The sequence below is a fragment of the Mirounga angustirostris genome, unplaced genomic scaffold (genome assembly GCF_029215605.1).
Source record: "Mirounga angustirostris isolate CCGP_5_RB_7025 unplaced genomic scaffold, mMirAng1.0.hap1 SCAF_1, whole genome shotgun sequence".
Taxonomy (NCBI): domain Eukaryota; kingdom Metazoa; phylum Chordata; class Mammalia; order Carnivora; family Phocidae; genus Mirounga; species Mirounga angustirostris.
The window spans coordinates 135,360,042-135,382,716 of NW_026991709.1; the positions used below are offsets into that span (position 1 = coordinate 135,360,042).

The following is a 22,675-nucleotide window of genomic DNA, read 5'->3' on the forward strand; positions in this document are numbered from 1 at the left end:
AGTAGTACTAATCTAGTTTTCCAGATTATAATCAATGATCTCGCCATGGTAGTATGTGGAAAAGTAGTTAAGGATAGGGAGGAAAAGAAGTCCCTATTATTTCTTCTACTCATTTCTTCCTCTCATTACCCAAATTATCCTTATTACCTAAGATTCTGAACACAGTTATCACTTATATGAAACTTTCTGGCCTGAATTTACATTCTGAAAATCTAAAGCAGTCAAAACAGTGAACTCCTCTTCTAAAAACATTTTGTTTTATAATTTGCTGCCCCTGGTGGTCAGATAATTTCCTCTATACTTTTACCTTTAAGGTATAATACAATGAATATGTAAGAGATGTCTTTATGACATCTTCATGTATTTCTTCTCTTGGTAATTAAAGATATATGCATACCCAAGATTCCAGAAATACACATTAAAAGCAACAAAGTATAAATAAAAATGATGGTCTGACAACGATGTTGAATCTCAGTGAATAACCCATACTCAATGAATTGCAGGCTAAGTGCCCTGTGTCGTGCTAGGGATATAGTAAAGAGTATAATGAAGGGTATATAAATGCTAATCATCATCACCATGCCGGTTTAATTCTAATTCAATTTTGTACAATAATCCAAAACTTCAAGTACATTTGACTTATAAATCAATTTATAATCTTGAGTAAAGAATGAACCAAGTATCATTAGCCAGGAGGAAAAAAATCAAAATTGGTTAAGTTTAAAGTGTTTTAAATATGAAATATCATTTCCTATCTCTTTTGGCATCACCTTCATCTACTAAAACCTGCAGTTGGCATCATTATATGTCCGACAAAGTGAAAACATTTTCACAAATGAAAAAATATACATCCCTAGGGCTCTTTGTAAACTCTTGCTTCAGAGAATTCTTAAGTATTTGCTCCACAGTTGGTCCTTCAAAAAAAGAAAAGGAGAAGAATCTCCAATTTCAAAGATTTTTGAAGCAACAGAATATTCTGTTTTATGTTCAAAGGTAATTTCCATTCTTATAGACTATATTTGGAGACTAGCAATATGAGACCATGAAACATCTTTAGAAGGTATTGAACTGAGGAAAATGCATGTGTTCACGTACTGAGCAGATTAAAATAATGTTAGTGCTTAGGTTTATTTCATTCTATCCAGCTACACTTATCCTTTAATAGTTTTCCAGCAAAATGAATTCCAAATTTGGCACTAGAATTGGGAAATACTATGCCCAGAGGATGAAAAAAAAATCTGTACTCTGAGAGCGAGCAGAGTTTGAAGTGAAAACATTTTTGACCAAGGGAGACATGGCTTTTAATCACAGCCTTGCAACTTAATAGCTGGGGTAACTTTGGTGGTTAGTAGACTTGGATCTTAAGTTTCCCTATCTGCAAAATTGGTTTAAGGATAATTCAATTTCAAAGTTGCAGCCAGGAAATGAAATAATATGCATAAAATGCATGCCACATATAAGCACTTACTCAAAAATCAATTATTGAGTACCTAGCATGTACCAAGCCTAATGATGAGGAAACACAACCAAACAAGACAGATACATTTCCTAGACATATTCTATCAGGGCATACAGAAAGGAACCAAGAAAACAAATACATTTCAAATATACAATGTCAGAAATACAGATTGAAAAACATTCTTCAGAATAATTGGCTTGTACTCTTCACAAATATCTAGAAAAAAAAGATAAAGGTCGAAGAACTGTCTCACAATAGAACCATAAATAACAAGAAAACTACATACAGTGTATGATCCTAGACTGGACAGAACACAAAGGAGAAATGGGTACAGAGGACATTATTGGAATAACTGACAAATCCGAATATGAATTGTAGATTTGGTAATATTATATCAATGTTAAATTTCCTGATTTTGATAACTGTTCTATGGTAAGAAGATACCCTTGCTCTTAGGAAAGACACACTAAAGTATACAGGGTTAATGGGAAAAAAATGTTTCCAACAATCCTCAAAAGACTCAAAAATATGGAAGGAAAAGGGGAGGGAGGATGCAAAGGGGAGAGATAACAATAAAGCAGTTGGGCAAAATGCAAATAATAGTAGTCTGGATAAAGTCTATGTGAGAGTTCATTGTACTATTCTTGAAAATTTTCTGTCAGTTTGAAATTATATAAAAAATATAAAGGCACTTTGATTAAGGAAAGGCAAAGAGTAATTCAACAAGTATCATTCCCTTTTTTCCTTGTTTTGGAACCTGCCTTTCTAGAGTGAATTTTGTTAATCTTATTTAGAATTCAGCAGTAGAAATTGAGAGTTACACTTTGCAGGTCCTCCATATCGAGTAGTACAGTTCTACCTCAATGGATTTGATGAATTCAATAATTTTATAGCACAGGACTTTAGGTAGAATTATATTACTGACTTGAATGAGTTGAAAAACAACCCTGAACACCTGGCACAACTTCCAAAACTGGTGTTTTATTTAGAAAACAAGCTCAATGTGTAGCACACATAAACAGCATATTGACATTTCAAAGCTAAGGAATTGACCTCACCTTCATTTCTCCTAACAAGTGAGAGAAATGAAAAACTTTAGGTAGTAAAGACACATCTGTAGCTTTCAATTTAATTACTCTAGCCTTTCTTGGACTGGGTCAAATCTACAATGTACAGCATGGGCTTTATTATATGCCTTTCCTGATTAATTAATAGTGTCGCATATAAATCTATTGGTGTCAACTAGAAGGTTTACTTCTGATCTTTTAGAATAAGTGTGCATGCACATGCATGTGAATGTTTGAGTTTGTATGTTTGTTGTAGAGCAGAAAACCATGTATATAAATCCAAAAGAACACATATACATAGATAATAATGTTTACAGTATGTGAAAAAAATAAGGTCAAATAATTTTGAAAAGTGCTATACATATGTTTTACAAAGAAAATTTGTACCTTTGACTTGTAAAAAGCAGACACCTGTGAAAATAAAAATCTAGAAGTACTGCAATGGTCATTATTTTAAGTTTTTAACTTTGGCATTATTAGCCTCTTTTGACCTATTTCAGTCTTGGGCAAGGAAATAGTATCTCTATTTTACTCCAATTCCTTAAAATTACATAATGTGAAGCTAATTCACTTCTTCCAAATTTACCATGTTAAATTCTTTATCTTATTACCATTTAAGTATTTATTCTAAAAAAAAATAGGATAAAAAATTTCAAGCTTGGAACTTCCACTTCCAATTATGTTGAGATTTCTTACAGCAGACCAAAAATCCTGCTAAGAACAACAAATATCATAATGAAATTTTAAGCAGTGGTTTTAAAAGCATGAGAGAGCTGCTGAAGTAGCCAGTTTTGAAGGGCCAGATCCTGGAGAGAAGGAAACTTTATTGAGGTAAGCTAGATTTTCTGTACAATGGCTTTCTATTTGGGACATTTATTGATTCTTGACATATACCAAGATATGACTAGGCTGGGTAGAGAAGCTGCTAAGCATCCTAAAATACAAAAGAGCTTTTGGTAACCTCACATGTTTGGGGAACCAAGAACTGAAGTTCTGGTACAAGAAGACATCTAGGACTTGATTGACCAAAATTCCATTGATGAATAAGGTTCACAGAAGTGTGACTGGCACTCAAGACCTGTTGTCTCATCGAGTCATTATCTGATTAAGCTACACAGGAAAAGATGTAACGGAGCCAAGCAGAAAGTGTGTAAAAAGCAACCAAATATGATCAAAGAGTAGTGTGGTGTTCTCAGCATTCCCACTATGCTCAGGAGATCAAAATTAAAGACCTCCAAAAAGGAGTGGCACTAGTAAACACTCCATGCTTTAATTGGGATCCCTGGAGGGATATACCATGGGGGTAAACCAGAGGTAGACTAAACCATGCCAAGAATGCAAACTAATATCAAGTTAGTTCAAGGTCTGACTGGATTTAGGTGAATGGCTCTTTATGGCCTGCCAGAGGATAGGGAAAATCATCACTAAAATTCTTCACACACAAGATTAACAGTGAAACTAAAATTTCTTGGGATATTAAGAAATACCACAAAAAGAAAAAAGCAGGCAATACTAAATGACACAAATAATATGGTCATGAAATTTTAAAATAACTGCGATTAATATCTTTAAGCAAATAGATGACCAGGTAGAGAATTTTCACAGAAAATAAGAAAAGAGTCAAACGGAAATTTTTTTAATTGAAAAATACTGTAACTGACATCATAGCATGATAGATGGGACACAGATGAAGAAAGATGAATGAACTGGAAGACAGATTAATACACAACATCTAGACTATATAATAGAGAGGGCAAAATAGATGGAAAATACAGAAAGGAACATATGAAACATATTATATAACAGATGGACCCCAAAAATGTGTACTACATTTTTCATATCTGTATTATTTATAATTCCAAACTTTCCATCAACAGTAAAATGAATAACTACACATTGGTATGTTCATGTAATGGAAACCTATTGTGTTGAGAAATGAACCATTGCTACACACAAAAGCATTGAATCATTCAAACATAATATTATACAAAAGAAGCCATATACAAGAGTACATGCTGCATGATGCCATTTACATAGAATCCAAAAATGGTAAAATAAATCTATTATTATTATCAGAGAGGGGTTAACTACTGGGGCTGTTAGGGATGCTAATATTCTACTTTTTGACTCCATGGCGGTTATGCAAATGTATTTGCTTTGTGAAAATCCATCGAATTGTACACTTATGATTTGTGTGATTTTGTGTATGTATGCCAAGCTTCAATTAAAAAATATTCTAAAAAATTAAAGCCTAAGTATATTAAAGTTAAAATTAAAATTAAATTTCTGAGGGATGAGATGAATCACTTTCATTCTCCCACAGCTAAGAAAATTTCTTTGGACATTGATTGCCTTTGGATTTCAAAGAATGTGAAGAATTAATCAGGAGAGAGGACATCAAAAAATGGAAAAAAAAAGTAAGAGGAGGTGGGGTATCGGATGTGTGTATATCTCTAAGACTACTCAGTATATCCTTAAAGAAATAAGCAGAATGGAGCCTGCTAGAAACCAGGTAAACTGTCTCAGCAATTCTTTCTCCTTTAGCAGTCCAGCAGACCTAGGGATAGTTGATGTAGCCAAAGGCAAGAATCAGAAATACCAGATATTAACAATAATAATAGTACAGAATTTATACAGAAATAATAAATCAAAGCTTTAATAGTACACTTATCCTGATGAGCACTGAGTAAAACATGGAATTGTTGAATCACGATATTGTATACCCAAACTAATACGACACTATGTATTAACTACACTGGAATTAAATTTTTTTTTAAAGTATTTCCAATCTTATTTCCAGGTAACAAATTATTTTTTCTCTGTATTTTTTGTTTTGTTTTGTTATTTGTTTGTTTGCTTGCTTTTCACCATTTCTAAGTATAAAATGTCCCAGACTTATTTGGAGCCTCTTTCACTGTTTTATTCCTTTTGATTAGGATTTCTTGATTCTAGATGCTAAGTTCCTTGACTTCTGTTTCTTACTTAGTTATGTACCTATATTTCCTAATCAAGCTCCTATCAAAGAGTAAGTATTAAACGTATGTGTGGTGTCTCTTTACTAGCATAATCTAAACCCAGGATGTGGGGATGCCTGGGTGGCTCAGGCAGTTAAGCATCTGCTTTTGGCTCAGGGTGCATGATCCTAGGGTCCCAGGATTGAGTCCCACATTGGGCTCCCTGCTCAGCGGAGAGTCCGCTTCTTTCTCTGCCTGCCACTCCCCTGGCTTGTGCTCTGTATCTCTCTCTATCTCTCTCTGACAAATAAAATCTTAAAAAAAATAAACAAATAAACCCAGGATTTAAATTAGGGCTAATAGTGTAGTATTTTAGAAATGGTACATATTTTGCCATTTTTTTCCTAGAAAGAGAGAAAATAATCCAGGAACTATGCCATCATTAGCAAACATATATTAGGATGTATTTCTCCTGTTGTGATTTAAAATCCTGCTAAATTTTCTCTGAGATTAGAGGTTTTGCCTGTGATTTGGCACATACGTTTATGATCAGCTTTTGCATTTGTCTCCAGACTAGACTGGATGTTAGTAAAAATTTCCATACACCTTTTTATCCGATTACTGTTTTGTGAGTACAAGGCATTCCTACTCATTATGTCTCTAGATGGCTCCCCGCAAATGTAATCAGGAAGAAAATCACAAATTGGGAAATTAACACTTTAAAAAGTCTTCCTGGGGAGTGAGGCTAGATGGCATGTGAAAGCTACCTTAACAAGTTCAGTATTACCACAAATGTTTCCTACACAACTGAGTTCAATTCTATTAAAAAAAAAAAAAAAAAAAAAACTCCAGAAGAATTTAAAATATATGAAAAAACAAAACATATTTGCTTCATGTAAATATCAAAATCCCAACTTTAGGTTTTAAAAGGTTATTTGTTTTGGATATAGCTTCCAAGAACCCAGCTTCCCCAGCTCTACTAGTTTGCCAATAGACATGATGAGAGGGAGAACAGTGGAAAATAGTTGTGACTGTCTCTAGTACATGCCAGTCTTCTTTTTCAAGTGCCACTTTGACAAAATGATGTCTGGTTGATGATTCATTTGCTTGAAAAATCTTCTGGGCTAGATCCAAAGATTACAAAAAAGGTGTACAAGAAGTATTTTGTCACTGTTCCATACAACCGCACCAAATAGAAGAGAGGAAAAATTCTATGCTCTCCTACTATGTATAGTTAATTCCATACATCACTATTAATCATAATAATATAATATCTTTACTATTAAATAAAACCTTAGAGTCAATTTTACCATAGAGATAAGAAACACTGAGGTCTAGAGATTGAGCTTCTTACCTAACACTTGACAGTTAATTAGTAAGTAAGCTGAACCACAATTTATCTACTCTAGCCAACAATAAGGAGGTTTTTGGGGTAGCTCTTTCCAAAATGTGTGATTTTGAGGTTTAAATAAACAGGGAAGTAATAAAACTCTTGCCCCAGTCCAGTAAAACCTTTACTTTTTAAAATGGAAAGTTCAATAATAATTGTTTCTAAGGCCCCTGAAAGGACTACTATTTTTAGATGCTCCACCTCAGTAGATATGCCGAGTAAGGGAAGAAAGAAAAATAAAATCTGCAGGAAGATTCAAGATGAAGAGGAGTTAAGTAGTCAGAGAAATAGAGCACCAGGGTGGAAAAATACATATCAAATTAGAACAAAGGAACTTGTATTAAAAATACTGGATGAGTATCAGTCATATATATTTACATGCAGAGTAACTACTGTTGTTATGGTGGTTCAATAATATACTCATAAATTCTTTGATACCCCTCTCTTCAAAAGGCAGAATGTAATTCCTCTCTTCTTGATTTTGGGCTAAACTTAGGGATTCACTCCTAATGAATAAAATATGTTAGAAATGATGGTGCCTGACTTCCAAGATGAGTCACAAAAGGCATTGTGACTCCCTTTTTTTCTCTTGGATCTCTCAATACAGTCAGCTGCCATACTGTGGGGACAGTAAGTAAGCTTTATAGAGATACCACTGTGTCAAGAAACTAAGCCTTCTGCCAACAACGGATACTAACTTGCTAGCATGTAAGTCACCCTGGAAATGGATCCACCAGCCCTAGTCAAGCCTTCAGATAACTGCAGCCCTGGCTAACATTTTGACTGTAATCTCATAAGAGATCTTGAATGAAAACCAGGCAACTAAGCCCGGTTCCTGCCTCCTAGAAACTGCAACATAATAAATCTTTATTGCTTTAAACCATTAAATTTGGGAGTAATTTGTTACAATGCAATCGATAACTAATAATGTTGTCATGTTGAAGTGAAAAAGTAGCGTCACAGAACTCATAATGGAGTGAGCCATAGGAAATCACTGTTTCTGTAAGTCATAGATCAGCCATTCCATATGGTTCAACCTACTGGACAGGAGCTCTACCAACTTGTTTCATTCCTGATGGACTGGACTTCAGTCTTTGAGAACACATTGTTCAATGTGTTTGTCATTTTCTAAATTACAATCACATGGCAAATTAGTCAGGACTTTCTGGCACAATGTTCTGATACAAGAGTTGGAAACCAATTATTTGTGGATTACCTCTTAGTTTAGACATGTAAAAGATAATTATTAGCAAATGATGATCATTCTCTCTTGCAAAAGGTATTTTGGGCTTTAAACTTGGAACAAATATTTGAATAAATGATAAAATATGTTTCAAATATCTTACACAATCCTAAGTACCAAAAGTCATTTTCTTCTGACCCTTAGAGGTACTGGTTGTTCTTAGAGCAACGTTTTCATTGCATTAAAACACACAAACACACAACCTCAGTCTGTAAGTATGTAATTACCTTAGAGTGCTAGTGCTCCCCTGATTTTAATCCCATTAAGATGCCTCAGCTGAAAGACTATGGACTCAGAAACTAACTGAGGGTTCTAGAGGGGAGGGGGGTGAGAGGATGGGTTAGCCTGGTGATGGGTATTAAAGAGGGCACGTATTGGGGGCCCCTGGGTGGCTCAGTCGTTAAGCGTCTGCCTTCAGCTCCGGTCATGATCCCGGGGTCCTGGGATCGAGCCCTGCATCAGGCTCCCTGCTCCACGGGAAGCCTGCTTCTCCCTCTCCCACTCCCGCTGCTTGTGTTCCCTCTCTCGCTGTCAAATAAATAAAATCTTTAAAAAAAAAAAAAAGAGGGCACGTATTGAATGCAGCACTGGGTGTTATAAGCAAACAATTAATCATGGAACGCTACATCAAAAACTAATGATGTAATGTATGGTGATTAACATAACATAATAAAATAAAAAAAAAATAAAAACACGATGGTTTATATATCTTAAAAAAAAAAAGATGCCTCAGCTGACCCAGGTAACACAAAATTAGCCTTTTGATAACTTACTTTTTTTTGACACAACCTTTGCCATTTACTTATTTCTATTGACAGAATATATCAAGCTGTTGAGTGAGAATTTATTTCTACTTCTAGATTCCCTAGAGCTTTCACACGTGTGCGTGATTTAATGCAAAGCTTTACGTGTAACCTTTCCAGCACCAGATCACAACAATTTCTCATTTATCTTTTTCATTTTCAGCTTTAATTGAAGACAAATCTTAAATGGGAAGTTATAAAAATTGGTATAATTTACCCTGACTCCAGATGCAAAATTCTGCTATTACTTTAAAAAAGTTTTCTTCAATTACCTGTCTTAAGAGTTTGTAGGGATGTGTCATATATGAATAACTGTCATGGGGTGTTTATTTTCTTTGAAAAAAAGAATCCCTGAGCTAAAATTCCATGATTGCTAATGAAATTACTCTATCATCTTTGGGATCTATTGACAGAGGAACAGATAGGGTTCTTCTCGTGCTTCTAACAAAGGTTTGGCCAACACCAGTGATTAATTGGAAGCAACAAGGAAATCTTCACAAATTTAAAATTAGAAATCATGTTTCATTTTGTATATTACCAGAGCATGAACTTACCTAACTTCCTAGTAAGAGCGATAATGTTAACTGTGCCTTTTTCTGGATAATAAGATTAAAAATTGATTTTTATTTTCATTTCTGTTTATTTATATTCCTTAGCATTAATTTTAAGAATTAATGTGTATTTCTTCTCTATTCTATTATATAAATAGGCAATTATTAGTGATCATATTTATACTTAATATATAATTTATGTGCTATAAATGATATCTTAGTGTAAACACAGTAACTCTTGTTTGGCACACTGATACTAGAAATAATATATAAAATTACCAGTTGACTCCAGTGTAAGTATAAAATCTTATTGAGTCTTTTCCTTGTTTCATTTTTAGAGAGCTCAGCCTATCTCTACATCCTCTAACAGAGAAAGATTATGAGCTGAAACACCTATTGCTACCCACATGGGGAAATTCTGAGCTTCTTAAACCATTGGCAAATAATGTGTACAGCTTGAACTTCCTCTGACAACAGAATGCTACATTGAAGGACAACAAATCTTCTGGCAATCACTCAAATTTAACAGGTTGCTATAGCAAATCTATCTTTCTAAACAACCAGTGTGTGATCCCACAATAGTGTGAAGAGTGCACTGTACTGAGAATTAGAATGCCTATATTAAAGCTGCTAACTTGCAGTGGGTTTCATGGAGGTATAATTTTCCATTTAAAATGTAAACTTCTCTGTACAAAAACGCTTGAATAATTATAAAAATGTAAGTAAATCCTTTGCAAAAAGTAATTATGGTGAGGGAGACTTTCTTTTGCCTTCCGTGTTTTATGAGTGTATTTGGTTCCATAAGCAAACTAATTAAAATGTTGCAAGACACACTGAAATGCTGGCATTTTAGATGGAAAGCAGTTGTACTCCTGGCAAAGACTGTTTCATGTTTCTAAGGAGTTTTGAAATTGTAGTTATAAACTATTCAGTCAAGCAAACTGAAAACAAGAGCCAAAATCATGCTCTCAGCTTTGAGATCTGTAGCCACATGCCACCACAAAGCCGTGAATTTTCTAAGTATAAAATGAGACGAAAAAATACATTTGTTTTGTTAGAAAACATTTGGAAAAGGGGGTGATAAAAGACTGTAGTACTTATATAATTAAAATAAGAAAAAAAATAATTTGGAAGTCATAAAATTGTTTTAGGTTGATTATTTCCATGATTTAAAAATGATTAGCCAAATGGCTGGCAAATAATGTTTCCACCACAAACAGGAACGCTCTAGCATGAAAGCTAATAAGATGGAGAACTGTGTTATGGTACAGTCTCAAGAGCAGATACTTTACCTGAGAGCCCTGGATGTATAAAACAGCTGCACAGTGATTATCAGGAGTACTGCATGCAACAGACTGCATTTAGAATTTGATACCCATCTTCTTCACTTTGGCCAGGCCTGCTTTGGGCAAGATTTACTGAGTTGCTACTTTGTACCAATCACAGTGGTAGGAAGGGGAGTTTCAATACTAAGAAGTCTAGTATGGTGTCTGTCTGCATGGATTTACAGTGCAATCCCTTAAGAAGGCAGTTTAGCGCGTTAGTGATTTATGGACTCTGGGGCCAGACCACATGGGCTTAAATCGCACTTGTCCACTAATTATCTGTGTGATATTGGACAAATTAACTAATCTGTCCAGTATGCTCATCTGTGGAATAAGAATTATAACAATCCTACCTCATGTAGTTGCTATGAAAATTAAATGAGTTAGCCTACGTATAAATGCGTAATTCCTGGCAGTCAGTATTATATAGGTTATTTGCTATTATCTTATCTCCACTCCAACTCAGCAGTGCTATAATATGGCCTACTAGATAACATAATAGCTAATTTTACAGAAGGTAGATATCCAGTAATAGTCAAAGATCGGAAAAAGCCTCTAGAAGGCAGAGCTGTGGGCATCTGAAGCCTTTACTATGTGCTCTGCATGCAAAATATAAGGATACAGTAGGGCTATTACCCAAACAAGCTCATGTTAAATATGATAGAAAGCATACAAATGACATCTAAGAGCAGTAGAAGAATCATTTTTATGAAATAGAAGAAAAACAGCAGTTTAAAATTAAATCATCATCATATATCACAGCTATCATTATTCAGTCCTTACCCCTTCTAGATGCCAGGTACTAAATAAACTCTTTAAATGCTTTCCTAATGAGCCCTGAAAGCAACCTTGTAGAACAAGCACTATTTTTTTTTTTACCCATCTTACAAGTGTGGAGGCTGAAGCTTAGATAACTTCATTAAGTTTTCCCAGGCTATACAGATAGTGATGAAGATATGACAAGAACTCAGGTCTTTCTGTGTCTAAAGTGTGTGTTATTATACTCTATTTCAATCCTTATCATATTATGAGCATGTTGCCATGTCATTAAATGTTCTACACAAACATGTTTTCTAATGGCTGCAAAGTGTCCTAGTGTATGTCTGTACCATTATTTATTTACCCCCTTCTGTCCTGTCAAATATTTAGGTTGTTTCTAGTACCTGAGATATTGTATATCATTTGTAATACAAATCTGCCTTACAAGTTTTTGTATACATTTGATTAGTCTCTTAGTACAGATTCCAAGAAATGAAGTCACCAGGCTAAAGGATGTGAACATTTATGAAACCCTTAATATAAATTGTCAAATGGCCCCACCAGCAAAGTGATAGCAATTTGCTCTCCCTTCCATAATTTTAGAGCTTGCTCATTTCACTGCATCCTTGCCAATCCTGAATGTTAGCAATATATTTTTTCTAAAAGTTTCTTACAGATTTCTAAGTCTCCTATTGATGTAATTTGTATTTTCATTTCCACTGGGTGCTTGGAGAGAAAAAGTACCATTTATTGAAAACAAAACATGTGGACAATACTTCAACATTCACTTATATCTATCTTTACCCTTCATTCTTCTCCTTGCGTTCAATCTTTGCTTTTCCCTTCACAGAATTTTCTAAAACTCCAAGTCTCAATTTATTGTTACAATGTTTGGGAAGTTTCCCCAACATCTCTAGACAAAGTTTGTTACTTTCTCTGACCTAGGAACATGCCTTATGCTATCATTTATTCCATTATAGTGAAATTATGATTTACTTCTCTCTTGTCTCTTCCAGATTATGAGCTACTGAAGAAGATCTTACAACTTATTAGATCCCCAGGACCTAAGAGATAGTCAAAATTCTTAAGCAAATTTAATTAGCACTTGCCACAAAAGCACAATGACTCTAGATTTCAATTAAATTTTCATTGTTTCCTTAAATTACGGATTTACTCATCAATCAATAGTGTACTTGATTACATGCTATGGGACGGTATAAAAACTGAATAAAGGCATGTAGTGGAATTACCTTGTTCTAAAAGAACTTGTTCTATAAAAAAGTAAAAATCAGCCTTGCTGATTGTTCAGAGTTAAGGACTTAGAAATCATAGCAATGTCTGCTCTCTATCTTGCACTTACTATGTACACTTACTTTATGCCCTACTCTTTTCAGGACATGTGTGTGTGTGTGTCTGAGAATGTGTGTATATGTATATATTTGTATATATGTATATACCCATATACAGATATACAGTGTATATATATATATTTTTTCATTTAATTTTTAAACAGTCATGTTACTTACCTGCTATAATTTTCATTTAATAAACAAGAACAATGTGAGATATATTAGTTAACAGTTTCAAGGTTAAAGACTAATGGCTGAGCCATATTTGAATATTAGTCAGAGTGACTCCATAGATTGTACTTCTGCCCTCCAATAATATAATGTAATTAAAGAATTTAACGAGGGGATACCTGGGTGGCTCAGATGGTTAAGCATCTGTCTTTGGCTCAGGTCATGATCTCCAGGTCCTGGGATGGAGCCCCACATCAGGTTCCCAGCTCAGCGGGGAGTCGGCTTCTCCCTCTCCCTCTGCCTCTCCCCCTGCTTGTGCTCTCTCTACTTCTCTCTCAAATAAATAAATAAATAAATAAATAAATAAATAAATAAATAAATAAATAAATATTTTTTAAAAAGTATTTAATGAGAATACTTATAAAAACAGGAGGTGCAAGGATGTTGGTGATGTCCAATTGTTTCTCTTCATTTTAAAGAACTATACTCACGATGCATTGAAATCAAACTAGCAAGGTTAAATATTCTCATTTCATATGCTTAGACTATATTACAACTTGTTCTTGTAAAATTCAAATATTGCAGGAAGAAGAAAAAACAACTTTGTCTTGTTTTAGGTGTCTTTTCAGATGGATGCAACAACAGTTAAGATATCAAGTAAACTTCACAGAAATTATTTATCAGTGAAACTCTCAGGAGATATCTTTGCTCTGTAGCATTTTAATGCAATGTAATGCCCTTGTTTTTTTATTGAGAAAAACAACAACCAAACCACAAGGGAAATTCTATAACTCATTGAGCCTGATGTGTATGGCTGGACTTCTACATCGTTAAAATAAAACCCAGAAAGAGTATGTTCTTTAATAGCAGATAGGACTTAAGAGGTATGGCAAGGCCTTTTAAAAACTCAACCTATTCTTTTTCAAGGCACATATTACAAAACAAATTCTTTGTCAAGGGGTACATACAGCAAAGGAAATCCTTTTTCAAGGAGCATACATTGCAAAATAAAGTTTCTGCTGTTACATAATTGTAAAAATTAGCACAAGAACTCTTCAGAGTGTACAAGTGAGAGGTCATGCAATGGAACCCTTTGGCAGTCTGTTCAAGCCTATGTATGTCTAATGGTTTAAATACCTAAAATAAAATATTAAGGTACAAATAATTACAAAGCAAACCAATTACATTAAAATGCTATTATCAAATAATTTAAAAAATATGATATGGTCATATGTGCTCTTTCTTTTTTTTTTTTTAAGACTTTATTTATTTGTCAGAGAGAGCAAGAACACAAGCAGGGGAGTGGCAGTCAGAGAGAGAAGCAGGCTCCCCGCTGAGCAGGGAGCCCGATGCGGGGCTCGATCCCAGGACTCTGGGATCATGACCTGAGCTGAAGGCAGATGTTTAACCAACTGAGCCACCCAGGAGTCCCCATATGTGTTCTTTCTTATTAATATATTAAATAACAGATTTCTCAGTAGGTCTAATGATGATTGTTATTTCAAGGTGGCCATAAGTATAAATACGTCAGGTTAACTTCAACAACAACAGATTTCTATTATGTCTATTGGTGACAAAGTCACAGGAGTTGCCAATAGTAATAAGGTTTGTCATCTACATTTGTAATTGAAAGAAATGCTATATTTCCTCTAGAGGAAATAAAATTAAATATAACTAAAAATAAAGATGTGATTTTTAAAATTTCTAATCACACAGGTGATCACCACCCCCCACCAAACAAGAGCAAAAACATACACAAACAAACAAAAAAACTATTGGAGTCTATCTACAGACTCCAAGTTCAGAACTTCTATATTTGTGCTCACTTTGGCCGCACATATACTAAGGCTGGAATGATACAGAGAAGATTAGTATGGCCCCCATGCAAGGATGACACACAAATTCATGAAGCATTCCATATTTTAAAAAAATAAAGAACTTCTATATTAATGCGTTTCTATTTTAAAATACAATTTACCATTTCCTTGAAAACTTAAAATTCTGATCACCTGAAAGAGAAAAAAGCTGAGAGAGAAATTAACTATGAAATGCAAATACATTATCACAAGGAAAAAATACTTTTTTCTATTTTTGTATCTATATAAGATAATGGATATTAACTAAACTCACGTGGTAATCATTTCGTAATATATGTAAGTCATTTTGCCCTACACCTTAAACATGCAGAATGCTGTATGTTGATTATATTTCAATAAAACTGAAAGAGAAGTAAGTACAAACTTATAGGCAAGCTTGTATATCAGGAAACTAAATGAACAAGTATGGAAATGAAATAGTTATCTAGATCAGTCATATTTCATTGATCTTAGTGACTATAAGAAGTCCAAAGATGTTAGTAATATTTTGTTGTTTTAAATTTTACAACATGTTGCCAAGAACATCATATTCTTTTCTTTTTCTTTTTTTCTATTGCCTGCCAGAGTCACACATTTCTCTCTCTACCCAACCACTCCTTTTTAGACTATATCTTTTGCAGGAATAGTTACATTTAAATAAAATCTTTGGATTAACAATAATCACAATTTAAAAGAAATGCTATTCCTCTGATGGTTTTATTAAGACGTGAACTTTAAATAACATTGTCTTAATCTCTCAGGAAATTGAAATTTAGATTTGTGGTTTGGCAGCAGACCCTATTGCTATTCATGCACAGCGATGCCAAAGTTAAGGCCATGGTTAATTATTGAAACAGGCAGAATTCATTTTTTTTCAAACAGAAATATGAATGAATCTGCCAATCCTCCTTACTTTTTTTTTTGCATTTTTAAAATTTTATTGTTATGTTAATCACCATACATTACATCATTAGTTTTTGATGTAGTGTTCCATGATTCATTGTTTGCATATAACACCCAGTGCTCCATTCAATATGTGCCCTCTTTAATACTGATCACCAGGCTAACCCATCCCTCCATTCCCCTCCCCTCCAGAACCCTCAGTTTGTTTCTCAGAGTCCATAGTCTCTCACGGTTCGTCTCCCCCTCCAATTTCCCCCCCTTCATTTTTCCCTTCCTACTATCTTCTTTTTTTTAACATGTAATGTATCATAAGTTTCAGAGGTACAGGTCTGTGATCCAACAGTCTTACAGTATTCACAGCACTCACCATAGCACATACCCTCCCCAATGTCTATCACCCAGCCACCCCATCCCTCCCACGCCCCACCACTCCAGCAACCCTCAGTTTGTTTCCTGAGATTAGGAATTCCTCATATCAGTGAGATCATATGATACATGTCTTTCCCTGATTGACTTAATTCACTTAGCATAAGACCCTCTAGTTCCATCCATGTCGTTGCAAATGGCAAGATTTCGGTTTTTTTGATGGCTGCATAATATTCCATTGTATATGTATAACACATCTTCTTTATCCATTCATCTGTTGATGGACATCTTGGCTCTTTCCACAGTTTGGCTATTGTGGACATTGCTGCTATAAACATTGGGGTGCACGTACCCCTTCAGATCACTACACTTGTATCTTTGGGATAAATACCCATAGTGCAATTGCTGGGTTGTGCAGTAGCTCTATTTTCAACTTTTTGAGGAATCTCCATACTGTTTTCAAGAGTGGCTGCACCAGCTTGCATTCCCACCAACAGTGTAGGAGGGTTCCCCTTACTCCGCATCCGTGCCAACATCTGTTGTTTCCTGACTTGTTAATTTTAGCCATTCTGACTGGTGTGAGGTGGTATCTCATTGAGGTTTTGATTTGGATTTCCCTGATGCCAAGCGATGTTGAACACTTTTTCATGTGTCTGTTGGCCATTTGCATGTCTTCTTTGGAAAAATGTCTGTTCATGTCGTCTGGCCATTTCTTGATTGGATTATTGTTCTTTGGGTGTTGAGTTTGATAAGTTCTTTATAGATTTTGGATACTAGCCCTTTATCTGATATGTCATTTGCAAATATCTTCTCCCATTCTGTTGGTTGTCTTTTGGTTTTGTGGACTGTTTCTTTTGCTGTGCAAAAGCTTTTTATCTTGATGAAGTCCCAATAGTTCATTTTTGCCCTTGCTTCCCTGGCCTTTGGCGATGTTTCTAGGAAGAAGTTGCTGTGGCTGAGGTTGAAGAGGTTGCTACCTGTGTTCTCCTTTAGGATTTTGATGGACTTCTGTCTCACACTGAGGTCTTTCAACCATTTGGAGTCTATTTTTGTGTGTGGTGTAAGGAAACGGTCCAGTTTCCTTCTTCTGCATGTGGCTGTCCAGTTTTCCCAACACCATTTGCTGAAGAGATTGTCTTTTTTCCATTGGACATTCTTTTCTGCTTTGTCAAAGATTAGTTGACCATAGAGTTGAGGGTCCATTTCTGGGTTCTCTATTCTGTTCCATTGATCTATGTGTCTGTTTTTGTGCCAGTACAATACTGTCTTGATGATGACAGCTTTGTAATAGAGCTTGAAGTCCGGAATTGTGATGCCGCCAGCTTTGTTTTTCTTTTTCAACATTCCTCTGGCTGTTCGGGGTCTTTTCTGGTTCCATACAAATTTTAGGATTATTTGTTCCATTTCTTTGAAAAAAGTGGATGGTATTTGGATGGGGATTGCATTGAATGTGTAGATTGCTCTAAGTAGCATTGACATCTTCCCAATATTTGTTCTTCCAATCCACGAGCATGGAACGCGTTTCCATTTCTTTGTGTCTTCCTCAATTTCTTTCATGAGTATTTTACAGTTTTCTGAGTACAGATCCTTTGCCTCTTTGGTTAGATTTAATCCTAGGTATCTTATGGTTTTGGGTGCAATTCTAAATGGGATTGACTCCTTAATTTCTCTTTCTTCTGTCTTCTTGTTGGTGTATAAGAATGCCACTGATTTCTGTGCATTGATTTTATATCCTGCCACTTTACAGAATTCCTGTATGAGTTTTAACAGTTTTGGGGTGGAGTCTTTTGGGTTTTCCACATAAAGTATCATATCATCTGCAAAGAGTGAGAGTTTGACTTCTTCTTTGCCAATTTGGATGCCTTTTATTTCTTTTTGTTGTCTGGTTGCTGTGGCTAGGACTTCTAATACTATGTTGAATAGCAGTGGTGATAGTGGACATCCCTGCCATGTTCCTGACCTTAGGGGGAAAGCTCTCAGTTTTTCCCCATTGAGAATGATATTTGCTGTGGGTTTTTCATAGATGGCTTTTATGATCTTGAGGTATGTACCCTCTATCCCTATACTCTGAAGGGTTTTGATCAAGAAAGGATGCTGTACTTTGTCAAATGCTTTTTCTGCATCTATTGAGAGGATCATATGGTTCTTGTTCTTTCTTTTACTAACGTATTGTATCACACTGATTGATTTGCGGATGTTGAACCAACCTTGCAGCCCAGGAATAAATCCCACTTGGTCATGGTGAATAATCCCCAATCCTCTTTACTCTTATATACAATAGACACACTTATAACTAAGGCTAAGATGACATTTAAATTTTTAAGTTTTTTTTATCCTTGGCAAATAAAATTATACCTTCCAAGATAAAAGATACATTTTTGAATGAGAAGTGACTTTTTAAAAAATTTACCTAAGATAAATTGTGAACAAACTGACAGAAGTGCAAAGCTATGTTAATAAAATTTAAAAATGTCATTGAGGGGTGCCTGGGTGGTTCAGTCCTTAAGTGTCTGACTTTGGCTCAGGTCATAATCCAACAGTCCTGGGATGGAGCCCCACATCAGGCTCCCTGCTTGGTAGGAAGCCTGCTTCTCCCTCTCCCACTCCCCCAGCTTGTGTTCCTGCTCTTGCCCTGTCTCTCTCTGTCAAATAAATAAAAATAAAATCTTTAAAATAAATAAAAAAAATCCTTGAGAAATAATGTGTGTCAGTGAGTGCCCACTCATTAAACTAATTGCTTAAGCTTTGAAAACGATAGATTATTGTCATATAATGTGAGTTTAAGCAATTGCAATTCAATATTAAACATTCTCACCCCCCCACACCCACTTAGGGAATGGTCTTTTATGAGTATCCCTCTGAAAATTTAAATAATGAAGGAGGCAAAATAAGTCAATCAGAGAAAGACATGTATCATATGACCTCACTAATATGAGGAATTCTTAATCTCAGGGAACAAACTGAGGGTTGCTGGAGTGGTAGGGGGTGGGAGGGATGGGGTGGCTGGGTGATAGACATTGGGGAAGGTATGTGCTATGGTGAGCGCTGTGAATTGTGTAAGACTGTTGGATCACAGATCTGTACCTCTGAAACAAATAATACATGTTTAAAAAAAAAGAAGAAGAAGAAGAAGATAGCAGGAAGGGAAGAATGAAGGCGGGGAAATCAGAGGGGGAGATGAACCATGAGAGACTATGGACTCTGAGAAACAATTTGAGGGTTCTAGAGGGGAGAGGGTGGGGGGATGGGTTAGCCTGGTGATGGGTATTAAAGAGGGCATGTTGTGCATGGAGCACTGGGTGTTATATGCAAACAATGAATCATGGAACACTACATCAAAAACTAATGATGTAATGTATAGCGACTAATATAACATAATAAAAAAAATAAAAAATAATGAAGGAAGAACCCATTAGACAATTTTTAGAACACTAAGTGTGAAATTTCAAAATGCCACTTTTTTATTGAAAATGCCCATTCCTTTGTTCCAAAAGGCACTTATAGGAATGGGAATGAGTGTTAGAGTAGTTAAAAGCAGAAACAGAAATATATCAAAGGCCATTATATTGAGATTTATCTCTATCTAATGACTGACTATTCACAGGCTTTAAAGTTTTAAAAGCTTTTTTTCCATTCCTGATTGTGCCTTTTTGAGCTTTGACTATAAATGTAAGGGAAAGAATAGCACTTTTATGTATTTAATACAGCCTAAGAGACACCTTCTGTCTCTAATTCCACATGATGATTTGGGTTTGGATCATTCTTTACTCATCAGATGCACTTTTCTTTTCTTTCTTTCTGTCTTTTTTTTTTTTTTTAGGAAGAGGCAAAATGAAAACATGTAGATAAATTTACATCAGGCTTAACTTTTCAGAAGAGGAGGTAAAGAAAATTAATTGGTGCATCTGTAGAAGACAAAATACCATCCTTTTGATATCCATTATGAAAAAGTCAATTGCAAATGGTTTGGGGGTTTTTAGTCACAAGATAATCTGGGTTGTATTTCTTTATGTGTTTTCTTAATGAAATGCTTATGAAGTTAGAAATGTTTGCAACACAATATTTCAAATTTATATGATTAGGAAAATACAGGAAGCTGGATCACAGGTAGAAAATGAGAAACAAAATAGCAATAAGATTAAAAAGACAACTGTAGAATGGAGAGAAAAGTGGGAAGAAAGGGAAATAAATGGGAATAGAAGAGGCATCAAGAAAGAACACCTTTTATTTTTGTAGTACAGCAAATTAGATTTGTGAAAAACTTTTATAAAAACAAAAAAATGAATATAAAAAAATTTTTTGAAATAAAAAAAAAAGAATGAGCTTGTAAGGTAATAATACCAAAACCAAAGAGGAAGAAAGTGTGCCAAGTAGAAACCATGTGAAGCTCGCATAGAGATGGTAGAGACAGGGGCCTGGATTTTCATAGCTCTGCCAAGAAGACGTCAAACCATGGGTCTTGTGAAGTGTGAAGTTGCTCATGGAGTCAGCTTGACAAAGAGTTAGACTCAATTTTGTTTTTGTTTTTGTTTTTTTAATCCTCACTTTATTAATGTTTTTGAAAAGGTAAATTGTTTATGTAGTTTAAGAAAAACTATTTGAAAAGGTATGTGCAGGGAAGTTTTCAATGTCATCCACACACTTCTATGCTGGCTTCACCCACTCCTATTAATAAACATTATCCTCAGTTTTCTGTTCATCTTTCCATGTTTCTTTATGCAAAATAAGAAATACTCTACCACATCCTGATTTTTTTTTACTCAACAATATATATTCTGGAAGTCATTCCATAGAAGTTCCTAGAGACCATCTTCATTCTTTTTAACATCTGACTAATAGTCTTTTGTGTAGGTCTACCATAGTTTAGTCAAATTAGGTTTTAATGAGTATTTATTTAGGTTGTTTCCAAAATTTTGCTATTACAAACAACATTGCATGAATCATCTGTGTATAAGTTGTTTGGTATGTATGGAGGTTTATCCTCAGTGTATATAGCTATAAATAGTATTCACTGCAAGCTCAATGGGAAATGCATCTATACTTTTCATAAATATTACAAATGCTTCCCCAGAGGGGTTGTGTATACCTATCAGAAATGTATGAGAATATTTCTTCACAGTTACATCAATAGAGTGTACTTCCTGGCTTTTGAATTCCTGACAATAAATGAGAAATAATAGATCACATTTTGTAAATGTAAACATTAGTTTACATTTTTAAATTTATGGGTAAAAGTTAATAACCATCATTTGCATAAGGGCCATTTAGATATGTTTAATTTGAACTGTCCATGTATTTTCTTCATTTTTGTATTGGGTTTTCAATAATTTTATATATTATATATATGTAATATATATAAACTACAATGTGATATATCTACCTTATATATACATATATATAAAATATACATAATAAATAATATTTTCTCCTAGTTTATAATTTATTTTTTGTTTATGGAGTCTCTTTATAATTTTTATATGGTCAAATTTGTCAATTTTTCTTTATTATACATGAATTTTGAGTTTTATTTAGGTTTTCTCACATCTCTATAAATGAACTTTATAATCTTTTAAATACAGTCCTTTAGGGGCACCTGGGTGGCTCAATCATTAAGCATCTGCATTCGGCTCAGGTCATGATCCCGGGGTCCTGGGACCGAGCCCCACATTGGGCTCCCTGCTTGGCGGGAGGCCTGCTTCTCCCTCTCCCACTCCCCCTGCTTGTGTTCCCTCTCTCGCTGTGTCTCTCTGTGTCAAATAGATAAATAAAATCTTAAAAAAAAAGTTTAAATACAGTCCTTTAATCTTCTTCTAGTTCTTGTATAGTTTCTCTCTCTACATTTGGATTATTCATGCATTTGGACTTTATTCTGGTGTTCAGTGAGAAGTAAGGTCCAATTTTATTTTTTTAATGGTTATCTAGTTGGCCTATTTATCTTTAAAAAACATTTATTAGATGAGCCTGGAAACTGAGACTCCTCATAAAATTTAGACCTTCAACCTGCTATACTTTCAAAATAAGGTAGACTAGAAAAATAGTCATTGGAAACAGAGGGAGTTGGCAAGGAAACACTTTTATTGGTCTGTGTTTTGAGGAAAGTACTTTCTAGAATATCAGACAAATCTCAACAACCTTAATCACTTTCACTTAATCACAGGCTTGGTTTTTCTACCTACAATGCAATCAAATTGAAAAGTAAAAAGAAGGGCACCTGGGTGGCTCAGGTGGTTAAGCGACTGCCTTCAGCTCAGGTCATGATCCTGGAGTCCTTGGATCGAGTCTCACATCGGGCTCCCTGCTCGGCAGGGAGCCTGCTTCTCACTCTGACCCTCCCCCCTCTCATGTACTCTCTCTCTCATTCTCTCTCTCTCAGATAAATAAATAAAATCTTAAAAAAAAAAAAAAAAGAAAATACAAGGAAAAGCTGTGTGGAAATTTTTACACACACTTTTGAGTAACAAAAATTAAAATCGGGAAGT

General features: G+C 34.8%; 1 protein-coding gene and 1 non-coding gene across 3 annotated transcripts in view; one reads left to right on the plus strand and one right to left on the minus strand.

Moving 5' to 3' along the window:
• The window catches only part of ZNF385D (zinc finger protein 385D), a 933,228-nt gene that overhangs the window by 543,707 nt on the left and 366,846 nt on the right, over nt 1-22,675 (minus strand). The window lies entirely within an intron of this gene.
• LOC123834974 (U6 spliceosomal RNA) lies at nt 14,890-14,996 on the plus strand. The gene has a single exon (XR_006788548.1). It is a non-coding gene; the product is annotated as a U6 spliceosomal RNA (small nuclear RNA).